This window comes from Anas platyrhynchos, chromosome 5 (genome assembly GCF_047663525.1).
Source record: "Anas platyrhynchos isolate ZD024472 breed Pekin duck chromosome 5, IASCAAS_PekinDuck_T2T, whole genome shotgun sequence".
Lineage (NCBI taxonomy): Eukaryota > Metazoa > Chordata > Aves > Anseriformes > Anatidae > Anas > Anas platyrhynchos.
The window spans coordinates 11,389,782-11,403,983 of NC_092591.1; the positions used below are offsets into that span (position 1 = coordinate 11,389,782).

The 14,202-nt window shown below is 49.5% G+C and overlaps 1 long non-coding RNA gene across 2 annotated transcripts; it reads right to left on the minus strand.

Annotated features, from left to right (window-relative positions):
• Positions 1 to 3,364: 3,364 nt before the first annotated feature.
• On the minus strand, positions 3,365 to 8,825 carry LOC101798079 (uncharacterized). Of its 2 annotated transcripts, XR_217350.6 has the most exons (4): positions 8,541 to 8,808; positions 8,361 to 8,461; positions 7,128 to 7,329; positions 3,365 to 4,670 (listed from the first exon to the last, which is right to left on the minus strand). It is a non-coding gene; the product is annotated as an uncharacterized lncRNA (long non-coding RNA). The 2 variants fall into 2 exon arrangements; XR_011809454.1 differs by having other exon boundaries at positions 7,128 to 8,461; positions 8,541 to 8,825.
• Between the last annotated feature and the right edge of the window lie 5,377 nt (positions 8,826 to 14,202).

The following is a 14,202-nucleotide window of genomic DNA, read 5'->3' on the forward strand; positions in this document are numbered from 1 at the left end:
TTTCTTTGGAAAGTGCTCAGCTGTTCAAGACAAACTAGGAAATCAAGAGGGATAAAATAAAACTGCTCCAACAAATGCGGCACTCGGATGTGTTATCCCATTTGGAGAGGCTGGACTAAATACAGCAGTGAGAAAAATCTTGATTTCACTCCTGATTTAGCATTTTAAAGACTGACATGGGATTACACTATGCAAACATGCTGTTATCAAATGGGTTGGCTTCAGGCCCTTCCCCAGCCTGACAAGCAATCAGATGGCTATGGCCACGTTTTCTTCTAGCTGTGCCAGGCCTTGGGGTGACTCCACAAGAGGTCAGGTGGCCACTGCACTTTGCAGCAGGAAGGTGTAACATCATCCTCCTATTTCTGCTCGTTTGGGGCCTAAACTGCTTCCCTTTCCCCTTCTGTGCTCAAGCATGGAGATCTAGACAAGGAGGCTTCACCACTGTTGGTGAAGACCACCTCCAGGCACAACACTGCTTCTAACATGCCAGGGGAAGCAAGACCTGCACTTCCCAGTTTCCTTCTCTGCTTTCTTTATATTGTCTTCTTGCTCTTCCTTTCTACAGAAACTCCCCTGACCCCAGCAACAAGAACATCTTATTATGTGCAAATTTAGCATTTGGTGCAGCCTCACCTTGAGTATTGTCTTTAATTCTGGGCTCCACACTATAGAAAGGGTGTTAAGGCCCTTGAAGGCACTCAGAGGAGGGCAACAAGCTGGTAAGAGGGCAGGAAGGCAGGTCCTGTGAGGACACTGGAGCTCTCTGGGCTGGAGAGGAGGAGGCCGAGAGGTGGCCTCACGGCTCTGCACCTCCCTGAGGAGGGGACAGGGAGAGGGGGGCACTGATCCCTGCTGCTGGTCACCCATGGCAGGAGTGGCACAAATCATAATGACCTCAATAACATGCTTTAAATGTTGGTGGTCAGGCAGTTGGACTTCGTCATCTTTGTAGGTCCCTTCCATCTGAAGCACTCCTATTCTATTCTATTCTATTCTATTCTATTCTATTCTATTCTATTCTATTCTATTCTATTCTATTCTATTCTATTCTATTCTATTCTATTCTATTCTATTCTATTCTATTCTATTCTATTCTATTCTATTCTATTCTATCCTGTGCTGTGCTGTGCTGTGCTGTGCTGTGCTGTGCTGTGCTGTGCTGTGCTGTGCTGTGCTGTGCTAGTCACACTTGACTGCAAATGCTGCTGGTCTTTGTCCTAAAATAATTCTCATTCGAATGACTAGAACATACAATCCCTAATTTGTGACTTGTATTACATTAGCCCCACACCTGTGGTTTAAAATTAAGATTTTTGAGGCATTTTTAAATGGCAGGAGACTGCCCAGAAGTGATATTAGAGGTTGTGTCCTCTGTCACTTGTAGGGGTGGCTGTAATGCCCTGAGCACGATGGAGTCACCATCCCTGGAAGTCTTCAAAAGACGTTTAGATGTAGAACTTAGGGATATGGTTTAGTGGGGACTATTAGTGTTAGGTCAGAGGTTGGACTCGATGATCTTGAGGTCTCTTCCAACCTAGAGATTCTGTGATTCTGTGTGATTCTGTGTGATTCTGTGAGTCAAAATGCTGATAAGATTTTCTCAATGCCAGTTGCTCTCTTTGTAAGAGATGACAGCTGGGGGTGGTTTTGAAGCTGGCAGACCCATGCTGAGCTGGCAGGGAGGCAGCAGCCTGCCCTGGGTGGTCTCTGTGTCTCCATAAGACAGAGAAGCAGCACTGGGCACAGCAGCTCCATCACTGCCCCCCATGGGACACGGCCACACCAGCTGCAGGGGGACAGGGGCAGGACAGCACAACCCCAGAAGGACTAAGACTAGGGGAAGTTCAAATGCAGAAGCAGCACTCATACCAGAATCAGCCAATATTTACCGAGTGGTGGCTCATGTGTGTTTGCATCCCAGGCACGCACACATTTATATGCGCTCATTAGCTACTTTCATTTTTAGCAAAAGTTAAAATCTAAGTTAGGTCACAAGAAAAAAAGAATTGCTCATATTTGTCCAACTTTCCATAGGCAAAATCTCGGCTCTGGCTAGCATCATGAACTGCTTTTGCTCAGCTCTTTTCCCACTGACAGCATCTCGGGCCACAAATGACCTGGTTTAGCAAAGCTACAGAGAGCCTGCCCATGCCATAGGCAAATTCCAGCCCTGGCCTAGATGGGTGTAATTCACATTCAAATCAGCTGAAGCTGTGCCAGCCTGTTCCAGGGCTGGCCCTGCTTGTGCGGATTTGTTCCTGAGCTTTGTTTTCAGCCTGTCACTTCAATGAGCACACGCACTCGGGATTTTGGAATAGGAGCGAAGAGATGGCTGCCACAGAGCTCTACGTTGAACAGAACTGTGATCAGCCTCCGATTTACTGGCTGTGACAATCGGGAGCATTTGGGGATACATATTTATGTTCCCAGCGATGAAAACACGAGGAGTTATTAATAGAAGAATCTAAAAGCATCCCGGAGACTGGGGAAGGTCTCATCATCCAGCGACACCCTGCCGTGCCCACTGCTGGGGACATAGCCGCGCACGGCGTCACCGTACACCCACCACCAGCAGGGCAGGCTCCGCATGGGCAGACTGAAGACGCCTGGATGCCACCCCCTGGTTTAGTGACATTTGGGCACGAAGGGCACACAGCGAGCGGTGCTCCTGCCCTGGGGGCAGTGACAAGGGAGCATCCAGGGCTTTCCTCGCTCCTCTCACCTCAGGAGAGGTTTTCAGGGCGCTGCACATCACTATTCAGCACGAGGAACAGATGCACCAAGCGCTCACCCGTTTGTTTTTATCTCCACTCCTCTCTCTCCCCCCTCCACCAGCTTCCCTTGAGTTTAACTGCAGACACAAAAGAAATCCCTTTCCAGCTCTGAGATACCCGTTATGCAAACAGATGAGGCGGCCCAACTCTGTGCAGGGCCCTGACACATCCCCAGCACGTCCCGCTGCTGGGAAGGTGCCCACGGCCAGCTCTTGGTGCTCGGTGGGGACATTTGGCATTCACCAGCCTGCCTGAACCGAGAGCAGGGCTGAAAATCAGCCCAAAGCCCTGCCAAAAACCAGACACAGCGCAGCCGGTGAGCAACAGGAGGGGGCAACCCTCACCATAGGTGGTATAAATCAGTAAAGAAACCTGCACGCCCGAGCAAATCATCTTTCCAAGCAGCCTCTCCAGGTCCCTGGTTGCCCTGTAACGCTACACTTGGCAGCCTGGGGCACTGCCACCACCAAAGGAAAGGCTGTGGGGGAAAATTTGTAGCTGGTCCTTGTCTGGAGGGCTTGGTTCCCCCAGGATGCTGCACACCTGGGAGAAAGGTGCTTGTATTACTTAAAGCCAAGCACATGGAATAAATCAACTATTTTACCCAGATTTTTTTTTTTTTTTTTCTCCTGGAAACCTCTGAGTTTTCTAGGCAAAACTTTTCTGAATACATTAAAATATAGGTATCTCACATCTGCTATGTTCTTAAAGTTTTAACGTTATGTTCTTAACATTAAAGTTTTGTTTCTATAGGGCCATTCTCCTATAAAGCTGTTTCCAATAGCTTAAAATTAGTTACAGATTTATAAACAATCACATATTTATATAAGGGGAGGGATTTTTTTTAATAAGTGTTTAATAAGACACTCAGAATATGAACTGGCTGTGTTTGAGGATTTTGTTCACTTTTATGGTATTTCTACCCATTTCTTTTATGGGTTCTGGGGAGTTCAGGCTAAACATGAGGGCTTATAAGAGGTTATAAAAGAACAGAGCAGTCGTATTTTTCATGGCAGTTTGAACAGCCAGGTTGAAATAAATAAATAAATAAATAAAACAGCAGTGCTTTTCATCCGCATCTTAGCCAAGTTTTCAGCCAAAGGTAGAAAGAAACACACACCAGTCTGAACAGTACTTGCTCAGCATCTTTTTTTCTTGCCCTGGACTCATGTGAGCCGCCCAGAAGGACGTCCCGACACAGCTGCGTGGATGCACGCAGCCAGCACCTGGAAAGGCAGCGGGGCTCTGGCTGCGTGATCCATTTCTTTCTTTTTCCCCAGATTTATGCCTTGGCCAGCACATGCCGTGGTGGGCAGTGTGTGGTCCCGTGCCCCATTTGCTGCACGCTGTGCTGCCTGGAAGATGGAGCAGTGCTATTTTCTCATGGGCTTCTCTCCAGAGCACCTCCCAGCGCAGTGCTGCGCTCTGCCAGCACTGGAGCTTCTGCTGGAAGTGCAGCCCAAGGAGTGGAGGGTCTGGAGGACTGGGGGAGCTGAAGGAGAGGATCCAAACAGCCACTAATGGCAGGGAACCAAGTGGAAGGCCCCAAAACCTGAGCCATTGGGGTGCGTGTCATTGGGAAGCCCTCTGAGCGTTCGGAGCATTGCTCCTGCTAACATCTGTCAAAGCTACGGGCACCTGGCACTTGTGCAAATCAGATTTCCAGGTCTTCAGCAGGCATCCAGAGAACGAAGAAACCACATCTATTGGTGAACTGTGATCAAACACAGCAGAGGTGTGCTGCAGCCCAGGGACAGACTTGCACAAAGCAGGAGGTCCCCATCACCAGGATGAGCTGAGCACCCCGAGAGCCAAAAGCTCAGACTCCTTGCGTGCAGGTGGTCGTGCATCTCACACAGACCACTTCTGGCCCCTGGTTTTACAGCAAACTTCCTGAAAGAAGAGAAAAGAGCCAGTGAATAATTCATTGTGAGCCTCCTGTTTGTAGTCAAGCCTTTCTGCTTGTTTGCAAACAGGGTTATTGGTACCACGAAGAGCCATTCCCCTAATGCTGCTGGAAACAAAGGCTCCCTTTCTGTGGCTGTTTATCCAAAGCAAAGAGAGGGTGTGGGAGGAGGTGGGGAAACAACACAGAGAGGACATCCCACCCAGCAAGGTCACCCCTCGTGGGAGCAGAGGTATCTCCAAGCAAGGATGGTTTGGGACCCGTAGCCCCCATCCCAGGTGACACTGCCGGCTGTCCCTCTTGCCACCAAGCCTTCTCCTGGCTTCCTGAGGATCACAAACCATTGTCCCATGTCAGAAAGACTACTTCTGAACCTGCTAATGAAACTGAAGTTGTGAAAAGTAAAGAATTAGTAAAATGGCTTAAGTGAGTCACTCAGCACAGGGAGGAAAGCAGGCTGCAGGAACGCTTTGGAGGGCAAGCAGCAGGGCTGGCTGCTGCAGGACGTGGCAAGGATAGAACAGTTGAGCAGAAATAACATCCCTCTGTGATGTGTTGTACCTTCTGCTCCCATCAACCCCCTCAATCTGTAATTTGGTGGAAAACCAGGATCATTCTGGGCCATCATGCTTGAAAGGCTGTCACCCCCCCCTGCAAGACAAGGACCCTACAAGAAGGGCTGTGGTGGCACGGAGCACAGGGTGAGGAGACACCCTGTCACCGCTGTCCTTGCTCCATCAGTTCATTTCCAGCTGGGAGGTCAGGGAGAAAGCGTCATAACAGCTTTTGCCTCCCTGTTTTGAAGGCAAAGCAGTGAATAGGTATGGGAGAGCATCCTGCTGCACTAAAATCAAGTACAGATCCCCTGATTACAAATCAGTACAGGGGATCTGTACTGACCCCTTTTCCACAGGGCTGGACAGTACAGCAGCACCACTCACCTCGCAGCATTCAATTTGGGTGCTTTGCGTATTTTCATAGCACACCTGGGGACCAGGGAGAGGTTTTGCACATGTGTTTTTTTTTCCCAGGAGTGCACTAAAAAGCTGCCTCCTCCTTCGCAGGGCCCCTTCTGCCTGCTCACGCTGCCCTTTGTGAGCTGAGCAGATCCAGCAGGAGGGGGAACATCGGTGGGGTCCTGACAGACCTTATGCTAATTCACCAAAGAGCATTTTAGACCATGCATGGCCACTTAATAGAGTGGGAGAGACAGCAGCGAACATGACATTTAATAATGGGAAAGAAAAACGAAGTCTTTTACCCTGCATTTGGCATTCTCCCAACACCCAGAGTTAATTGTTAGGAGGGTATATTAGAAGGCAATGAAGGAGAAGATTGAAAACCCTGATTATGCCAAGTTCCTGAAAATGCTGAATTTATTGAATTTCGCATGAGAAAACACAGGCTGGGTCATGCTGAAGGCAGTGCCAGCAGCCAACGGAGAGTCAGGGGGTCTGCATGTGCTTGCTGGGGGGGGGGGGGGGGGGGGGGGGCACAACACACCCCAAAGTCACTTCTTTGTGAGCCCCTGCCAGCTGCTGGCCAAGCCCCACTGCATCCCCAGGATGGGCAGGTTGGGGTAGATGCATCTACTGGGGCTGATGCCTCTGCAGCACGGGCAGACCTTGGTGCAGATGATGCTTGAGGCCTTCACATTACTCAGGATCTCAGCTTTCCTTTGGAAAAAGATCTAAACAGGTAAAGCTGGAAAGGACATCTCAGCTGGAAAGGCCATCTCTCTGTGCAGTAGATCTGGCTACGTGTGCTAGAATTTGGCAAGAGCGAGCCTGAGCCTCTCCAGGAGGTGCTGGCACAGATGCCCCTGACAGCACAAGAGACGTGGGGCTGGACTAATCCATCAGCCCTGGGTGCACATGGAGGATGGGGCTGTATGAGCACAGAGACATCACAAAAAACCTCTCTCTGCTTCCAGTAATGTGGTAGCCGTGGTCTTCCTGGGGCCACAGTGCAGACTTAGCATCCCATAGCACATTCCTCCAGGAGCCTGCCCGGTCTTCCCTGGAACCACATCAGCTTTCAACCTCATCCTGGTGCTGATACAGCCAGAGGGTGACACAAGGTGTGTTGAGTACAGCACATCAGTCACAGCAGCACATCCCAGACAACACCATATTTCTTTTCTGGGGCAGTTCATTCATGCCTGGCTACTAGCGAGGGACAAGACAGGGGCTGAAGCTGACCGGTGCAATCAGCCCTATAGGGAGACCCTCAGCCTAAAGCACCACCCCAGGAAAACCTCCTAGATAGAAAGAAAGCACCACTAACTGCAGGCTCCTTCATGCCATTCCCAACCTCACCTGGGTTTGCTGAAGCTGGTAGAATTTACTCTGTATTTTAGTGCAACAGGCTGCTTTCCTTTTTTTTTTTTTTTTTTTTAAACACGGAAATCTACACCAATAAATGAAACCCGGCTCATGTCTTACCTGCAGTAGCTTTGGATTTACTGCAGGGGGTAACCTTTGGCTGCTGAAGCACTTGCTCCTGCAGCAAGGCAGGTTGGAGCAGTCTTCAGAGGTCAGCTTCCGTGGGGAGGAGACGCCAGTGGTGGGATTTATAGCCTGGTCCCCACTTAATTAAAGTCAGCTGCTGGTTTTCCCGGTTTCAGATAGCTTAAGAAAATGATCCCTAAATATATTAAAAAGACAGAAAGAGTCTGACATTTGGGGTAGGGTAAGTAAATTGATTATTTTGCAGTAGAGTGCAAATTAGAGCAGCTATTTACTGGTGCAGACCCCAGTATTCGACATCACCCAGTGCATGGCTACAGGAGCAGACTGCAAGTGGCTTTCACACGGCTCTGCCTGTGGCCTCTCCTGGCAAAATGTCTCCCCCGCCAGCCTGCCTTGGTGCTCCTGCCGACTGAGGGCCATTTCTGGCACTGGGTTCCAGGCAGAAATGTGGGCTGGGGGAGCCCAGAGCTGCTGCGGCGGGGGCAGCGGTCCCTGTGGGTGAGGACCCTGTTCACTGGCACTGCGTGGTGGAAGAGCTCCTCGAGGACCCGCTGGGGATGGACACTGAGGGGAGCTCCTGTTGGGACAGAAGGGAACCATGTTTGGCTTTTGGGTACATAACTAAGCCGGGCTCTATTTATTATTTTTTTTAATGAGTCAAAGATAAATCTATTAACTAGAACATCTAATAAACTGCTAAAGACTTGGTTTAAACACTTCCACTATTTCTGTAATACTTGGCCCTCTTTGTGAGATTTTGATTTGGTTTTTGGCTCGTTTTCTTTTTAATGAAACAATTTTTCTCCTCTAAGCACTACAAACATTTTCTTCCAAGGGGCTCTTTGAGGAAAGCACTGGCTGATCATTTGCAAGAGTGCTGTTACTCGGGGGCAGTTTTGCTTGGTAATACTCCAGGAGGCCTGGCAATAATTCACTCCAAAGCCCTGCGCCACACTGGGTTTTCAGGAAGCACGTCAGTGTGTGACTACAACCCAGGCGTCCCACTCTGCACGGGTTAGCAAGGGGAATTTGTGAGCCCACACCTACTGCCAGGTAGAGTAATCGGAAATGAAACTTAGGAAAGTGCCAAATAAAGACAGGAATTGAATGGGGGAGAGCAGATTTGTCCTTTACAAGGCTCTGTCCCCAAAATCATTTGCCTTTAGTCTGCAGCCACCACCACTCCTCACTCCTCTGCTGTCCTACCAGCACAAGCACCCTCAGAGAGACTCGAGGAGACCTCCACACAGGGAGGGAAGGGTCTGAAGACACCAGGGGCTGGTCAGCAAAAAAGCAGCAAGATAAACCTGCAAAGGAAAGGAAAACAATCAATCAAGTCAATCAATCAATCAAAAAAAAAAAAAAAAAAAAAAAAAAAGAACAAACCATCTCATCTACAATGCTTTTAAAGGAATGTGAGAGTCGAGCTGAAGACGAAAGGCTCTGTCCATGCAAGAAGCCTGTTTTCCTGACGAGTAGGGGGTGGTTTTGATTCTTTAGTGGCTGGGCTATTGCACAACTCCCGCGGAGCCTGCTGATGAATTAGTTACTTGAAAACCAGCAAAGCTTTGTCCTCTTCATGGCTCGGCTTCCCTGGTGTCTCCAAAATGTTTGTTTATGAGTGGGAGATGACTAACAGGCCTCTGCAGAAAGGAAGTAAATTTAGACTCCAGCTTTGGGAAGCTGTCCACAACGCGGGGCAGGGTGGAGCCAGCAGAAAACCCCACGAGAGCAGCTGGGCAGCGTGGAGGCAGCTCCGTGCCCCCGCAGAGCCTGGTTCAACCCCTCAGAGACAGGAGGCCTGGAAGCTCACCTCTGATGTCAGACAAACTCCAACCCACACAGAACAACCTTGTCTTACTTACAAGATCAGACCAGGCTCTGGGAGCAACAGGCCGGCACCCTCAGGGAGCCCACAGCTGCCAGCAGCAACTGAAGAAAACACGCTTTTATTCTATACAAGCAACCAAATACCCTGAACTCTTATCTGACACTTATCACAAGGGCAACAGAGGAAGGTGCTTGAACCCCGGCCAAAATGTGCTTCTTTCTTTTTTCTTTTTTCTTTTTTATTTTTTTTCCTGCTTGATGAAGTACAAGTCACCAGAGCAGCCTGTCCCTGGGAATGCTTGTACTTATTGCTGACCTGCTGGCAAGCAAAGCCTGGAAAGGCAATGGTGGGGGCAAAGCTCCAGTCCCTGTGCACCACATGCACCCAGCCCTGAGCACTGTCTTGAAGCACTGCAGCGAAATCCACCACAGCTCTCCTGCCAGAGCCCAGGAGACTGGTGTGAGCCTGGGTATTTCACCCATCTCCTGAAACACTTCTTTTCACGAGCTATAAAACTCTGGGATGTTTTGTTACTCGCACAAAATCCCAGCCTCTGCATAACCCACCAAACACAGACCTTTCCTCCTGCCCTCTGACTGGAGCCAGTAAACCTCCCCGTATCATTTATGAAATGAAATTCCCACCCATGTTATTGGCACCCCAGGAGATGCCTGTGAGATGGGTGTGCTCTTGAGAGCTCACAGGACCACGGCATGCAGCACCAGGCTGCGGGAAAATGTTGGAAGGAGCCCGAGTGAGTGTGTCTGCAATAAATAAATTTAAAAAAAAGGCATGTGTGCTCCAAACACACTATTCGTGTCAATGCTGGCTGCTGCTCAGCCATCCTGTCCTGGTCACGGCACCCGAGCAGGGCTGCAGGACAGGCCCAGGAGCGGGGCCGACCTTTCTGCGATGTGCAGCAGCTGGGCTCGCGCGTTTCTCAGCTTGCTATTTATACCCGCCTCCCTGTTTACACCTATTTTCGTTTTGTCACACATCTCATCTTCTCTTTGCTTTATGTAATCTTTTTAGCTCCTCTTTGTTTCAGTTTTCTGGGCCGGAGGCACAGCAGAAAGCAAAGAATGTCACAGAGTGCCAGCAGTGCCTGGGAACGTGAGCACCTCGCTACATTCACGGCACGCATTGCACTGCACAGCAGTCCTCTAAAATGCACAGGCAGAAGCACAGGGAAATTCTGGCAGGGATAACTACATCACAACCCCTCAGCCACTTACTAAACCACAAAAAGACATACTAACAGGCAAATCTGATCAGACAGCAACAATAATTTCGGGGGCAAAAACAACACTTCAAAATGGAGAGTTGCGTAAAATGATGTTAGCGCTGAATCCTGAAGGTAACAGATATTGCCACCTGGGTTTTAGATGTCTTTATATACACAAAATTATCTTATCATCTCTGCCTAGAAGATAGATACTGATTTAGGAAAGGAAAAATCAAAATGAGAAGCCCAACTGTGAACTCTCTATGGTCTAATCTCCTGATTATACTTGGATTTGAAAATTTCATTAGAAAACAATTACAGAGAAACTGGAAATATCACGGAGGCTTAATCAACAGACCCAGTGGATTTCTTGGCTGCAGAGCAGCTTCAGACAGTGCTAGAGGACTTCTGTGTATGTTTGCATGAAATGAAAGGGAAAGAAAGATTGGTTTTATCCAGCACTTCACAGTGAAAGGGCTTTTGACTGATAAATCAATCTTCTTAAAAAAAAAATAAATTAGATTTCCTTATATAATGTGCACAGTGGATGAATCTCTACCTGCTAAGCCTGCAGTTGCTGCTGGAGTTAACTGCGGCGACGCAGCCTCCTTTGACCGAGGGAAGGTCATGGAAGAGCTGCCCTCTTCCTTCATCCCTGTTTGTTATTTCATCAGACCTAGTTGCAGCCAAGAGCTGAGAGAATGAACAAAAGGGAATAAAAATAAGCCCTCAATGATATGCAAAGCATCAGTTGTTTGTTTTTTTTTTTAATCTTTCTGCTTGGCCATATATCTATCATATTTTACTGTTCAAATGGCAGAGGAATTTACACAGCAAAACCAGACCAAATCTGCCCCTTGAATGAGTATTACAACACAGATACCTGCTTCTAAATGGAGGGGCCACAGCTGCTTTGCTGCTTTTTAGACCTTGTCATCTCACCCTGTGTTCAGCTATGAGATCAGGACAATGTTGGTCTGAACAGTAAGACCCGTTGTGGGTCACACATGGCCACATGTCTCAGAAAAATCAAATATATGAAAAGTAATGTTAAACACAGGTGAACTCAGATTGCTTAGGCCCAGTGATTGAGCCACTCATTTCAGAGCCTCAGAGCCCTGCTCACAGCCCAGCTATAAGTGCTTCAGGGTTAAAAGGATGGTTCTGGTGATGCTTCCTGCTGCAAGCCGAGCATCTCCATGGCACGGCGGCTGCAGCAGGAAGATTTCTCTCTTGCTGGCTCTGCTGCAGCTCCGTGCCCCCAGACTTCATCGAGAGAAGCAGTTCCACACAGCCCTGACACATATGGGATGCTGCAGAAACCAGGAGTCTGTGCACATAATGGCTCATGCTATAGACTTGGATTTATGCAGAGGCACCGCTGTGCCCCGCAGCATCCCCTGGCACTGCAGGGCTGCTGTGCCGGCGGTCCCAGGGGCCCTAGCAGCCTGATAACCACAAGTTTCATTCAAGCCAATTATAGCGCTTTATAAATAGAGGATCCTGCTTGTTTTGGAGCCGGCAACCAGCAGGCGGTGGGTCCTGTTTCCGTGAATAGTGCCTGGGTCTGATATGGCCAGGCTGGCCTCAGCCAGCAAGAAAAGTGCTGGGGTCAAAGCGGTGTCGTTGGGAAGTGAGAAGGTCCCCAGCCTGGCAGGGACAAGGCTGGGCATGGGGAGTCAGCAGAGCCAGGCTCTCCCCTGTCAAAAACACTGCCAGAACAGAGCGTTCATCCTATACCTTCCTGCAGACATTTAAAACAGGCAATTTTAATCATCGCAGGTATACATTTAAGGACAAACAGATGCTGTCGCAATGGTGTCAGGCAGGTTTGTGATGTGAAACACAGAAAGCAAATGACTTGTTGGATCGTTACCTACAGCTCTATTCCTGGGGAACCAGAGGGCAACAATTTCACCCCGAATTCAATTAGACACCTGCTCAAAGCAATTCCCGACAGCAAAGGCAGCTCATTCTCTAATTGTAAAACACTGCATCTTTTTTTTTCTAACCTTTTAATATTATTGATCTTTTTTTTTTTTTTTTTTTCCAGGTGCAGGGGGAAATGCCAAGCGTGATGTCAGCAGACAGAGTTACATGCCACAGGTGCTCTTTCCAAAAGCGGAGCAGTAAATGCCAGCCCAAGCACTGGCTGGATGTTGCGGAGCCTTATGGTGATAACAGAAACAAGCTGCACCCTGCACATTTGGGGCAGGAGAGGCAAGAGCCTGACCCCTTGAGCCCTTGGCTTTTGCTATGCCAAGGCCAGGTTGCTATATCGTTATGATAAGGGTAATCCTGTTAGGCAAACACATCAAACAAATAGTCATTCATGATTGCAGACCTTGTCTCGGCAAATCTAACCCCAAGTTAGAAATGTGCTGAGTGCACAGTCCTGGGGCACAGCTCGCTGCGGGCTGACCGAGGGGTGGGCCGGGGTCGCCTCTGCCCCAGGAGCTCGGTGCAGGCGCTCGCTGAGGCTCGGGGCAATGCCTGGAAGTGTCCACAAACTGCCAGAGAGCGAGCCTGCTCTCCTTCCCCTTCACTTCATGGGTAGAAGAGGACAGATGACTCTCATGTCAGGCTGTTTTGCTTCTATATTTATGTCCCGCCTGAGGCTCACAATGTTCAGCTCAGATGCAATCCAGTCTGGTCATATTAATACATCTGGGACAATATTTTTAACAAGCAACATCGAGCCGAAGGCCACAACCGTCCGCAGGCGCCAGGAGCTCTCTGACCCCGCTTGCCCATTTCGCTTACAAAACAGAGAAGTTCCCCAAAAGGAACCCAGGAGGTCCCTTTTTGTCTTCTGTGGGACAAGCACACTGCCCAGCTCCCCACCCCACCCCCAAACATGCTGGCTCAAATTTAATCTCTGCTGTGCTCTGGGAGTTTCTGTAGGTTTCAGAAAGGATGAAGATGACTCATTTATTACAGATGCCAAAACCAAAGTTTAATAAGGGGTCGTCACTGTCCTAGCCAAAATAAAACGGACATCCATAGCCTGTGACCACATCTGAAGGCTTGCAATGTAACTGCAGATGAAGGACCATCTCCTCCTCCAGCTGGCATATAAAAAATCAGTTTCAAAGCCTAAAAACATGGGTTACACCACTGCTGGGCACTAATGCAACAGATCTATGCCACCTGGTTAGCCAATTCTTCAGCTTCCCACCAGCCTGAGGCCTGGGAGCAGCCAGCCCCCACATTTTGTACCTCACCCCAGAGCTGGCGGAGAGGTGTCCTTTCCAACGTGGAGGGTTTCTGAGCTTGTCTTGGGTTCCCAAGCATTATTTGGGCTGCAGATTTTTGGAAGGGAGTCACGTTAGTTGTGTGGCAGCCAGGAAACGAAAGTAATGAGAGAAGGCTTCCTCACTGCATTGTTTCCAAGGCAGATTTTCTTTCATGCTGTGGATCAGGAAGGAGCTGACCCATTCTCACAGAAGAGAAAGCAATCCAGCCGGGCTGGGGGCACTTCAGGCTCTCTGTAAAGCAATGACTCACTCCAAGTCTGGGAAGCAGAGAGCGAGCAGCATACAAAGGGAGCGAGGAGGAGGAAGAGGATGGTGCCAAGCGCCATCGCGCAGGGGTGAGCGGGGTTTCAAGGCCCGAGTCCCCCCCTGGCCGGAGCAATGGCTGAGGGTTTTGGTGAGCCACCTGGGGGCCAGGAGCTGTGCCCAAGCCATGTCAGAGGCACAGACACAGACAGAGGACAGGCTGCTCGGAGGAGGACCCGCAGCGGCGGAGGAAATGAAACAGGAAGGTTTCTGGAGAAAATGCTTGTGGGAGCTTTCCACGAGGTGTCAGCAGCAGCTGTTAATCAGCGCAGCCGGAGGTACCCCCGGGGCTGCCAGCCGCATCCTGGCCTGGCACACACGGCCTCCCCAAAGGGAAAAGGAGCCCCAACCAGCATCGGGCTCCTCATCCATCCTGGTGACAAGAGGACCCAGCTCTGGCACCACCTAATGACCACAGAGCAGAGGGGTTCC